Below are 12,979 nucleotides of genomic sequence, written 5' to 3'. Positions count from 1 at the left end.
ATAAGCTTTAGTGGCAGTTGTCAGTTACAGTAAATCCAGGTTGTTTTGGTCACGTCATTTTTGTACGCCACCACCGTTGAAAAAGATACAGGCGCTGTGTATCAACACAGCAAGTAGTAGCTGAAGGCATGTATTTATGTTTTTACACTTTACGCGAGAGTGTTATTGGAGTTGTCATTTTATTTTATTAGTTTTTAAAAATTATAAAAAGTTATGAACTACTCTTATTATGTTGTCAAAAACAGAAAAAATAGTTTTCATAAAATATTTGTGCACTACACCACCTTCGTTTTATCATTTAGTCATTAACGTTAAAAAGTTAATACTGTACTCTGACGCTTAAAACCTGAAAAAGATGCAGAGCTCTAAAAGGCAAGATCTTTACAGCTTACACATCCATGCAGATTTTACGTGCTTTACACTGCGTACCGAAGTGCTGTAATAACATCTTTGTTTCCACGGTTGGACAGTAAGTAGACAACGAGCTCGTAAATCGAAACATACATGTCTCAGAATGAGTGTCCTATTCACAGGTAATATACTGCTTCACATGTGTAACCTAACTATGATCTCTGGTTACAGTATGGTCAAAAGTAGTGGTTTTACGACTTCCTGCACAGTACATGTACTGTGTTGGGGGTTATATGTCCCTTTCCAAACGAAAACAATGAAGCCGTTACACACTGAAGGCAGTCTACTATGTTGCTTCACGTGACTGCTATGCTGTTCGTGAACAGTTTTAAGCCCTATATGATACCATAAACTTTTGTTAAATTTTGTTGTGATAAACACTTTTTGTGTGTTTCTCATTTTCTGGGCACATGGTATCTTGCGAAGGACTGATTCGAAAGAAACAGTGGTTAGTTTCCGTTTCTGCGAGCGCGATCTTTCGCGTACTATCTTGACAGACCCTTTTAAGTCTTATCGCATTTATCTTGATATTAATGATAACCGAAATTCTAACGAATATGTCCCTGTAGTCCTCGACATCGGAAGGGTATTCGTCACAACATACAACGCCGCAGACTACCACAGGAAACTCTGTCGTGCCTGGCAGATACAAATAAACGTAAATTTCGGAATTTAAACCGACAGGCGACATAAGCAAGAAGGTAAACTTGCAATCAAAATGAAGGCTAATTTGAACGACACAGTGGTTTCCTAGGCGTGATCATGTTAGGTATTCTCATGTCTTTCTCAACACACTGAATTGAGGGCCGCGCGGAGTGGCCCGCGGTTAAAGGCGGCATGCCACTGATTTCGCGGCCCCTCCCGCCGGAGGTTCGAGTCCTCCCTCGGGCATGGGTGTGTGTGTTGTTCTTAGCACAAGTTAGTTTAAGTAGTGTGTAAGCCTAGGGACCGATGACCTCAGCAGTTTCGTCCCTTAGGAACTCACACACATCTGAACACACTGAATTGACACACACACCCACTGGTAAGGCCCCTACTGTTTAACGTGGTTTCCGAAACACGTTAAAATTTCGCATTTTTCACATCAATAAATCATAGCCATGTTTGAAAAAAGCGATGGGGGCATAAAAAAGTTCGGGAACCACCTGGGGATCGAACCCCGGAGCCACTAATGTTTCGTAATGTAGTGAAAAAGTGTTTCAACAAATGTCAATATGCTAAGGGGCATAGTTTTTATTGCTCGGTTAAAGCTGCAGTTTCTTTATTTACTGTGATGTGGAAGCAGCTATTTTTTATGCTCTCGCGTGTCCAGTCGTTTGAGAAGCACATTATTTCGACAGCGTCCCTTGTCTTCTTCTTCAGGTAATACGTGTAGAGAATGCCACACCAACATGTGTGGTGGTGGCTGTCTAGGGCGTGAATGCCAGTATCAGCCTGGAGTTGTGTGTTTTTTTTCTGTTGGGCCATAGTTTCTTTTTCATATTGGGATGTTTCCTGGCTACTCTGCGTGTACTACTTTGTCTCATGTCTTTATTTATAATTATTTTACCTTGTGGAATTCTACATTCCGGTATTTACCTTACAGTTTTGGGAAACCACCTGTGAAAAACTCAGTCGAGGTGGATATCGTTTTTTCCGTTTATTTAGGTGTCTGTCTTTTGTGAATATGGTAGAAGCCAGATTACAAATCGTCTGTTTCGATAGGCTGTTGCTAATTTGCTTATTGACTGGCGACTCCATGGCGTGTTGTGTGCACCACGACCAAATAGTGGATAGAATTGGAATTAAAATCAGCATTGGCCGTATTTTGTTGTTTTATTGTCAGCAAAATCGATTTTCGGTCACTTAGTGACCATCCTCAGTGCTGTAATATACAATTAAAATTGGTAGGCGCTGGTATCAAACTATAACCACAATCTTAGAGCGATCACATAAACTCATGCAATAACATCTTTGTTTCCGCGGTTGGACAGTAAGTAGACAACGAGCTCGTAAATCGAAACATACACGTGTCAGAATGACTGTCGCTCTAAGCTTGTGGTTATTGCTTGATACCAGCGCCTACCAATTTTAATTGTATATTACAGCACTGAGGATGCTCACTAAGTGACCGAAAATCGATTTTGCTGACAATAAAACAACTAAATACTGCCAATGCTGATTTTCCTTCCAATTTGCTTATTATTTGATTTTGTTTGTAAAGTCACACATAGGGTGGGGTTGGCGTAGTTGTTTCTCTTTGATACATCGCGCCTTCCTACTCCTATCGCTCCCCGAGCTTTCCCTCACAACCTGGTCGCCCGCCGCGTCGCCCGCCGCGTCTGTCGGAGTGATGGAGGGAGGCGATCGCCGAATGTTGGGCGCGAACTCCGCTCACTCAATGCTTCTGCGGCCCCCGTCGAGCGTTTAAGTCGCCCTCGGCAGCCGTTGTGACTTCAGTGGGCAGAGCACTGGGTCCAACGCTTTACTGAGAGTGAAGACGACGTATGTATCGATCTGGCCGTCGACTACTCGTGTTTAAACAGCCTCCTTCAGAACATAATCACAAAACTGCGAAGTCTGGCTCATCAGTTCCGTTTGGTCTTATTTCTTTGCGTCCCTCGTAGCTACGCGGTGTTCCGCAACCGCAAATTTTGTTGGTTACATCAGTTTTGTGTGTGCGCAGAGCTCCTGGCGTCTATCTTCGACTGTCCGCGCCGTCTGCCCGATGTACGTCTTACCGCATTTCCATGTTATACGGTAGACACCCGATTTACGGAGCCGCAAACAGCAAACGCCACTGATGTTACGACGAGCCGAGATTTTGCCGATTTTGATCGTTTCTTTTCCGGTGTACGGCAGATACGCCACTGTCTTATCCTCTTGGTCGTATTCTATTTGCTGGATCTGTACCGTCTACCTGAAAGCACGCCGAATATGTCTGCCCCCGTATCCGTTCTTCTGTAACACGTCCTTAAGGTTATTGAGCTCCCTTGGGCGGCTTTCTTCGTTCGTTGCCGCACGGGTCCTGTGGACCAGTGTACTTAGCACCCATTCACGCTGTGAAGGATGATGGTAGCTGGCAGCGTGGAGATGCAAATGAGTTAAGGTGACTCCCTGGGATAAGCCAATTTCCATGTCGACATTCGCCAATTGTCGAACATTAGGGTAAAGTGAGAGAACTCTTATTAATATTCGCAATCGAAATGAATAATAAAAGCCGGCCGCGGTGGTCTCGCGGTTCTAGGCGCGCAGTCTGGAACCGTGCGACTGCTACGGTCGCAGGTTCGAATCCTGCCTCGGGCATGGATGTGTGTGATGTCCTTAGGTTAGTTAGGTTTAAGTAGTTCTAAGTTCTAGGGGACTGATGACCACAGCTGTTAAGTCCCATAGTGCTCAGAACCATTTGAACCATTTTGAATAATAAAAAACAAGAAACTGGCCATGCTACCTGTTAAATGTGAGCAATCTGCTTTCGTGTCGGTCCTTTTCAATGATGTTCGGTGGACGGTAACACGTCAGTAATTCTCAGCGTGTCATTGCACATTAATAACTACTGTTTACAGAAAATCGAGATTTACCTGCGAAATAGACTGAGTGCCATTGCTCTTATGCTAAGCTACGCACGGTCCTCTCGCTGAATATGTGGCATACACATCATAGATCCGCTCGCAGACGGATTACGTACAGGATACAGGAATTCCAGCCATCAGTGGCACCGAAGGCGATGTTGCACTGTTTGAGACAACAGACTTGGATTTGGAAGGGGGGGGGGGGGAGCTGGTATCAAACCCATCTCCAATCACACAGAATATACTTTTGCGTCGTTTCTTAAGTCGCTTGGGGCGAATGTTTGATCCATTTTTTTTAAAACAAGACGACGGACGATTTCATTCCTGTCCGTAATAGCCATGACCGTGAGCGCCACGGGAGGTTAAGCTTTGAAGATCAAATTTCAAGCTTGCTTCTTTTTTTGTGTCAGATTCTTTAAATAGTCTCTTGAAAGTTAAATCCGCGCTAGCATTAATTTAGTCCACCGCCTATAAATCAACAAAATACAAACATGGAGGCATCATGTAATCCCAGTCTTTCGTGTGGCAGTTATTCAATAGACTGCTCTTGCTGAACATATCGACTGCTTCTACTTACCAATACACTAAACAAGAGTTAGAATAAATTTTCATTCTGCAGCGGAGAGTGCTCTGATTCTAAACTTCCTGGCGGGTTAAAACTATATGTCTGATCGGGACGCGCACTGGGAACCTTTGCCTTTCCCGGGCAAGTGCTCAACAACCGTCTGATCTCTCTCTCTCTCTCTCTCTCTCCCTCTCCCTCTCCCTCTCCCTCCCTCCCTCACACCCTCTCCCCCTCCCTCCCCTTCTTCATCGAACTACGTCTTACGATCAGTAGTTGAGTTTTTTTTATGTATTTCACTCGTGTGTCTCATGATGTTGACACTGAACCATGCCATTACGTCCTCTGGTATTTGTGCATTTGTGAATTTCTGTTGGTGCCGTAACGTAACGTAACGTAACGTAACGTTTTGTGTGCCATTTTTGTGTGTTACAGGTCGTTACGGAATTTCCGCGCTGAGTTCCGTCGATCGAAGGGTGCTATGGTGGAGACAAGCGAAAGCTTGTCTGTGACGGCCCGGGGTCGGTTGCCACTCGGGTGTACGTGGTGTTTCTGAACTTCCTCTGATGGCCACCGTGATCGCTGTGGAGTCCTAGAGCTGGCACAGAGTAGGAACGTGAGTAACATAGACTTTTAGTTAGCATTCTGTGTGAAAGCCATTCCTATGCAATGAACAGTTTTGTCGTTAATCTGCTTGTTTAAAAATAAGAAACTGAACACAATAATAATTAGGAATTTCAATTTTTACCAGTGAAAAATTGTTTCATTATTTAAATCTTGGTTTGCGGCCACATAAGAATAAACGCTTGAATTATCTTGAAGCACCAGCGACGATCAAGGCCTTCGATAAGAGGAATTAAGGCTATTTTACCTAGTCATTAGTTGGGAACAGAACGCCAAACCCCACTTTTTTTGGACGCTCGTGAGAGCAAGTTTATCATCAGCGTGCGTTGTCAAGTGTCTACCAATGTAGTGTAACTGTGATGAGGGCACGTGTATAGACTTGTGTTTATGTTCCTGTGGATGAGTATAGAAATGAAAACAGGTTGAGGGTGAAGCCCACTGTTTGCATAAAGGCTGCTTCTCTAGCATAGTTCCAAGAGAGACGTCCAGTATAACGTCCCAATTTGATGGAGGGAGCTTTATCAGCGAGGTCACATGTCTTCTCTGCATGAACTGCTACGTTCAGTTTGGTGATTAGGAAATGTACGCCACCACCCATATTCTTTCTTGCAACTGGCAACGACAGTTTATTACACCACCTAGATTCGAACACGTCACCTCTGTGTCTGGCCCCACTGAATAAGCGTGCGTTAGTGATTGCAGCTGAAGAGATATTAGAACTATACGCATTAAAAGTCGTATGTAGAGACGCTGTGTTAAATGAAAACTATCGATACTTTAGTCGTGAATAGTAGCATACTCGTGCCTTTAGGTATCCATATTTTTCTTTAGTGAAAGATTACCTCAAAACTATATTTTTTGAGTTACAACCTTCTTCCATCAATACCTGCTTAAAAGTATAAGGACACCTGTTACTGGACAATAATAATAATATGTCCGAAAGAACAGATACCATCGGTGACCATGCAGCTCGTTAGAATGAAATAACAATGAAATGAATACCCCTAACTGCTCACAGGCGTTGATATAAGTCAACGGGGACAGTTGAAAATGTGTGCACCAACCGGGATCGAACCCGGGATCTCCTGCTTACATGGCAAATGCTCTATCCATCGCTTTTGTTCGTTGCATCTGCTCGGGGCTGACGTCGTAAGACATCCATTTATGTTCGTTGTTGATCCATTAACTCAGCTTTTTTTATTAAAGAGGACAGCTAACCCTCTGACCGAACACGCTGAGCTACCGTGCCGGCATCCATCTGAGAAACCGAGGACACAGAGGAATAGTGCGACTGCAGGGACTTATCTCTGGCACTTCTCCCGTGAGACCCACATTCGCAACTTATTGCCCTGCATTATATTCATATAGCCCCTGCCCATTATACTCATTGCTCGCGGCTTTACTGACGATTCCCGTAAGAGTTCGTGCACTGTTTGCACATCCGCCCAGAAGAAGATGTTCAGATGACCGGTGAGCCTTAACTCTATACGTATGCAGATGGTAAGATGGTATCTGTTAAGGCTCACCGGCCATTTGACAATCTTCTTCTGTGCAGATGCACAAACAGTGCCCGAACTCTTACGGGAATCGGCAGTAAAGCCGCGAGTAATTAGTATAATGGGCAGGGGCGCTATGAATATAGCGCAGGACAATAAGTTGCGAATGTGGGTCTCACGGGAGGCGTGCTAAAGATAAGTCCCTGCAATCGCACTATTCTTTTGTTTCCTCGGTGGCTGAGATGGGTAGAACGCCTGCCATGTAAGCAGGAGATCCCGGGTTCGAGTCCCGGTCGGGCACACATTTTCAACTGTCCCTATTGACTTATATCAACGCCTGTAAGCAACTAGGGGTATTCATTTCATTGTAACATGGGATGTGTCCACCCTTTGCCTTTATGACGGCTTTAACTCTATTGCGGCACTTTCAATGAGGTATCTGAATTTCTGTGCAGGAATGGCAGTCCATTCTTTCTCACGAGCCAAAACCAAAGAAGCTAGTGTTATTGGACGCTGGGGTCTGGAGCATAGACGACACTTTACCTCATCCCAAAAGTGTTCAGTTGGGTTAAGATGGGGATCCTGGGCTGGCCAGTCCATTTCGGGAATGTTATTTTCCACACATGCTGCTTTATGGCAGGGTGTATTGTCACGCTTATACAAACATTCATCGTCGCCCAGCTGTACCTCTACTGTAAGCAGTATACAGTGCTGTAAAATACGTTCATATCCATCCACGTTTATCGTTTTCTTAAGCGTTATAAGGGGACCACATTCTAACCACGGAAAACACCCCCATAACGTAACACCGCGTCCTCCGTACTTCATTACACGGACCTGACATGATGGCTAGTAACGTTCTCCAGGCATTCCATCGAAATGCCGTAATATGATTTATCACTCCGAGTCACTCGTTTCCAGTCATCTGCTGTCCAGGGGCATCGCTCTTTGAACTACCTCAAGCGCCTCTTAGCACTGACTGCAGAAAAGTGTGGCTTATGAAAAGGTACCTGATCATTGTACCACGTCCTCTTTAATCCCTGTGCTAGCTGGACTGCTCGGAGCGGTTTTTATCTCACGAGTGATTATTTTCGCTGATTTCATGCTACTTTTTACAACCACCCTTAGCAGTGATCTATGGTCCCTGCCCGCTAGTGCGTGATGTCTCCCAGGTCATCCCAACATTCGACTTGGGGAGCTTTAGAGGACTGTAATGTCCTGAGGGTTTGTTACTTAGGTGACATTCAATGCCTAGTCTACGTTCCAAATCATTGAGCTCTCCTGACGGACCCATTATGCTGTTACTTCTCCACTAAACACATCACAGCTCGCCTCGTTTTGTATTGTCAGTCCCGCTTGTCGTGGCATCTAGTGGTCAATTCTTCATTGCATAGGGGTGTCCGGGTACTTTTGATCCGACAGTGTATCTAAAAGACATGTTCGGCGGTATATACTTAGTACTAATCGTGCGAAGTCGGGGCGCGTCGCTAGTCTGTGATAAAAAAGATTATCCCAAGCTAAATTTTTTGATTCACACCCTTCTTCCATTCGCGACGACTTTTATTTATACTAGCATATATGTAAAGCTCTCTTCAGTCTGTTGTTATTTTGCCAAGCAAATAATTTTACGCTGCTGTTGTGGTAGGAGGGGGTGGGGTGGGGGGTTTCTTAAATGCTTCTTCTTATTTGAAGAATTTCCCGAAGACTTCAATTTTTTAAAAATAGATTTTCACATCACTTCATTATTCAAATGGTTCTGAGTACTATAGCACTTAACATCTGAGGTCATCAGTCCCCTAGAACTTAGAACTACTTAAACCTAACTAACCTAAGGACATCACCCACATCCATGCCCGAGGCAGGCCTCGAACCTGCGAGCGTAGCGGTCGCGCGGTTCCAGACTTAAGCGCCTAGAACCACTAGGACACTACGGCCGGCTATTTCATTATCACCCAGTTTATCGAAATAATACTAAAAGGTTTCAGATAGATTATATAATGGTAAGACAGAGATTTAGGAACCAGATTTTAAACTGTAAGACATTTCCATGGGCAGATGTGGATTCTGACCACAATCTATTGGTTATGAACTGTAGATTAAAACTGAAGAAACTGCAAAAAGGTGGGGATTTAAGGAGATGGGACCTGCATAAACTGAAAGAACCAGAGGTTGTACAGAATTTCAGGGAGAGCATCAGGGAACAATTGACAGGAAAGGGGGGAGAAATACAGTAGAAGAAGAATGGGCAGCTTTGAGGAATGAAATAGTGAAGGCAGCAGAGGATCAAGTAGGTAAAAAGACGAGGGCTAGTAGAAATCCTTGGGTAACACAAGAGATATTGAATTTAATTGATGAAAGGAGAAACTACAAAAAGTGAAGCAGGCGAAAAGGAATACAAACGTCTCAAAAATGAGATCAACAGGAAGTGCAGAATGGCTAAGCAGGAATGGTTGGAGGACAAATGTAAGGATGTAGAGGCTTATCTCGTGAGGGGTAAGACAGATACTGCCTACAGGAAAATTAAAGAGACCTTTGGAGAAAAGAGAACCACTTGCATGAATATCAAGAGCTCAGATGGAAACCCAGTTCTAAGCAAAGAAGGGAAAGCAGAAAGGTGGAAGGAGTATATAGAAGGTCTATACATGGGCGATGTTCTTGAGGACAATATTATGGAAATGGAAGAGGAGGTAGATGAAGATGAAATGGGAGATATGATACTGCGTGAAGAGTTTGACAGAGCACTGAAAGACCTAAGTCGAAACAAGGCCCCGGGAGTAGACAACATTCCATTAGAACTGCTTACAGCCTTGGGAGGGCCAGTCCTGACAAAACTCTACCATCTGATGAGCAAGATGTATGAAACAGGCGAAATACCCTCAGCCGTCAAGAAGAATATAATAATTCCAATCCCAAAGAAAGCAGGTGTTGACAGATGTGAAAATTACCGAACTATCAGTTTATTAAGTCACAGCTGCAAAATACTAACGCGAATTCTTTACAGACGAATGGAAAAACTGGTAGAAGCCGACCTCGGGGAAGATCAGTTTGGATTCCGTAGAAATGTTGGTACACGTGAGGCAATACTGACCCTACGACTTATCTTAGAAGAAAGATTAAGGAAAGGCAAACCTACGTTTCTAGCATTTGTAGACTTAGAAAAAGCTTTTGACAATTTTGACTGGAATACTCTCTTTCAAATTCTGAAGGCGGCAGGGGTAAAATACAGGGAGCGAAAGGCAATTTACAATTTGACCAGAAACCAGATGGCAGTTATAAGAGTCGAGGGGTATGAAAGGGAAGCAGTGGTAGGGAAGGGAGTGAGACAGGGTCGTAGCCTGTCCCCGATGTTATTCAATCTGTATATTGAGCAAGCAGTAAAGGAAACGAAAGAAAAGTTCGGAGTAGGTATGAAAATCCATGGAGAAGAAATAAAAACTTTGAGGTTCGCCGATGACATTGTAATTCTGTCAGAGACAGCAAAGGACTTGGAAGAGCAGTTGAAGGGAATGGACAGTGTCTTGAAAGGAGGGTATAAGATGAACATCAACAAAAGTAAAACGAGGATAATGGAATCTAGTCGAATTAAGTCGGGTGATGCTGCGGGAATTAGATTAAGAAATGAGACACTTAAAGTAGTAAAGGAGTTTTGCTATTTGGGGAGCAAAATAACTGATGATGGTCGAAGTAGAGAGGATATAAAATGTAGACTGGCAATGGCAAGGAAAGCGTTTCTGAAGAAGAGAAATTTGTTAACATCGAGTATTGATTTAAGTGTCAGGAAGTCGTTTCTGAAAGTATTTGTATGGAGTGTAGCCATGTATGGAAGTGAAACATGGACGATAAATAGTTTAGACAAGAAGAGAATAGAAGCTTTCGAAATGTGGTGCTACAGAAGAATGTTTAAGATTAGATGGGTAGATCACATAACTAATGAGGAGGTATTGAATAGGATTGGGGAGAAGAGGAGTTTGTGGCACAACTTGACTAGAAGAAGGGATCGATTGGTAGGACATGTTCTGAGGCATCAAGGGATCACCAATTTAGTATTGGAGGGCAGCATGGAGGGTAAAAATCGTAGAGGGAGACCAAGAGATGAATATACTAAGCAGATTCAGAAGGATGTAGGCTGCAGTAGGCACTGGGAGATGAAGAAGCTTGCACAGGATAGAGTAGCATGGAGAGCTGCATCAAACCAGTCTCAGGACTGAAGACCACAACAACAACATCGAAATAATGTCAAGTTTCACTTTTGGTAGCCGCCATTTTGCCTGGTGACTCAGTAACTCTTGCACTTTCAGTTTTAAACAATAATTTAAAAAGATACAAGTAAGTCCTTTCGGAAAACATTGGGGATACCAAGTTGAACTGCAAACGGAACTTCGTCATGCGATTGTTGGCCCGTTGGTGCTGGCCCGTTCAGTCGTCAAAAGTACTGGAACTGAATTGTGCGGCGAAAATTTTGCGTAGATAATTGAAATTTATAATAAATTGTTAGTAAGCTCATTCGATACGATACCTGCTTTAAAGTACTGATGTGAGTAAAAGTATCAGTTTAAAAGCATGAAGTAAGCAACCATCGTTATCGAGATAAAAATACTTGATGCCAACAAGTATATATACTTTTTGGGTGTCGCTAGTCATATGGCATTATTAGCTGCGACTCGCTCCAGGTGTTGCTCAGCCGCTTAATTGGAAATGCTATCCTTTCGCTCGCGCAGTGGGACCTTTCCTTCGCGGAGTATATGTGTTGCATCGAAAGAATGTGTTCCCCTTTGTAGGTGACGGTGATGAGTACGTGTTCTTTTGGTGATGTCGAAGGGAGAGGATGAAACCCGATTCTGTGCAAGTAGATTATGAGTTGGTTCAAACACTGATCCAGTTACTTATCTCAAGGTCACAGATACGCACGTCTGGTGTCAGGTTACAGACTTGGCTGACACTCAAGGTCACGCCCCTCCCCCAGGAAAACACTGGGAATTGATCTAGGTCACCCAGGGGAATGCCGATCACCTCCCTTCCCCCTACACCCCCATCACCCTGAACAGATTGGATTGAAGTATCCCTCCCCATGTTCGTGTTTTATAACTGGGGCATTTGAGCGGGTGGGGTGCACTCTGGAGGTGGACATCATAGGGAGAGGATCAGGCTGCGTCTGTTTGTTAGTAACAAATTAATATTACGTGATTTTCGTCTTTCGAGGCACCAACAGAGACCACACCCAGGCTGATATCTGAGAACTCTCATTCTTCCATATTTTCCCCAGTTTTACGTATTTTTCCGTATTTTCCACAAGTTTCGTATTACAATCTCACGTATTTTTCCAAAATTATACGTATTTTATTGCGTTACATGAGTTCCATCCCACTGCTCTCGACGTCATGACGCTCTCTGCCAGTCACAATGCAGCATGTGCCCGAATTATTTACCACAGCTAAGCCAACACTTCATCGCTAGTGTGTGTGTGTGAGTGTGTGTGTGTGTGTGTGTGTGTGTGTGTGTGTGTGTGTGTGTGAGTGATCCTAATACATGCTTTAAAAACGAACAAGTTGATAGAAATAATGATGGCACAACGTGATACAAAATGTCTGTAAATGTTCATGTAATTTATGGTGTAAGACACTGTGACAACTATGACAATGAGAGTGCGGCTAAATTAATATCGTCACGAAATGTACACTAAGGAAAAAACACACACACCATCACGAAGGAAATGTCAGAATGGGACGGAAAACGATAAGTGCGATGTATATGCACAGACTAAAAACTGATTTCGATTTCAAAAAAATTGGATGAATTATTTAAGGGAAAGAGCGAGTCAGTAACGAGTTGCTCCACCACTGACTCTTATGCGAGTAGTTATTCGACTTGGCATTGACTGACAGAGTTGTTGGATGTCATCCTGAGCAATATCGTGCCAAAATCTGTCGTGTGGGTGCGTTATATCGTCAAAGTCCGGAGATGGTTGGAGGGCCCTGGTCATAATGCTCCAAACGTTCTCAGTTGTGGAGAGATCCGGCGACCTAGCTGGCCAATGAAGGGTTTGGCAAGCACAAAGACAGGCAGTAGAAACTCTCGCAGTGTGCGGCCTGGCATTGCCTTGCCGTAATGTAAGCCCCGGATGGCTTGCCATGGAGGGCAACAAAACGGGGCGTAGAATATCGTCGATTTACCGGTGTACTGTAAGGGTGCTGCGGATGAAAACCAAAGGGATTCTGCTATGAAAAGAAATGGCACCCCAGAGTATCATTTCCAGTTGTCGCGCCCTATGGCGGACGGCAGTCAGGTTGATATCCCACCGCCGTCTGAGACGTCTGCAGATACGTCTTCACTAGTCA

The 12,979-nt window shown here is 43.9% G+C and overlaps 1 protein-coding gene across 4 annotated transcripts in view; it reads left to right on the top strand.

Annotated features, from left to right (window-relative positions):
* Positions 1-12,979, top strand: part of LOC124721983 — a 284,634-nt gene that overhangs the window by 177,828 nt on the left and 93,827 nt on the right. For all 4 annotated transcript variants that reach the window (XM_047247153.1, XM_047247150.1, XM_047247151.1 and 1 more), the window contains one exon: positions 4,960-5,140. The gene's annotated coding sequence lies outside the window, so the exon portion shown is untranslated. The remainder of the gene's footprint in view (positions 1-4,959; positions 5,141-12,979) is intronic.

This window comes from Schistocerca piceifrons, chromosome X (genome assembly GCF_021461385.2).
Source record: "Schistocerca piceifrons isolate TAMUIC-IGC-003096 chromosome X, iqSchPice1.1, whole genome shotgun sequence".
In the NCBI taxonomy this organism is placed as follows: domain Eukaryota; kingdom Metazoa; phylum Arthropoda; class Insecta; order Orthoptera; family Acrididae; genus Schistocerca; species Schistocerca piceifrons.
Note: the sequence above shows the minus strand (reverse complement) of the source record. Positions and strands in the feature narration are given on the sequence as shown.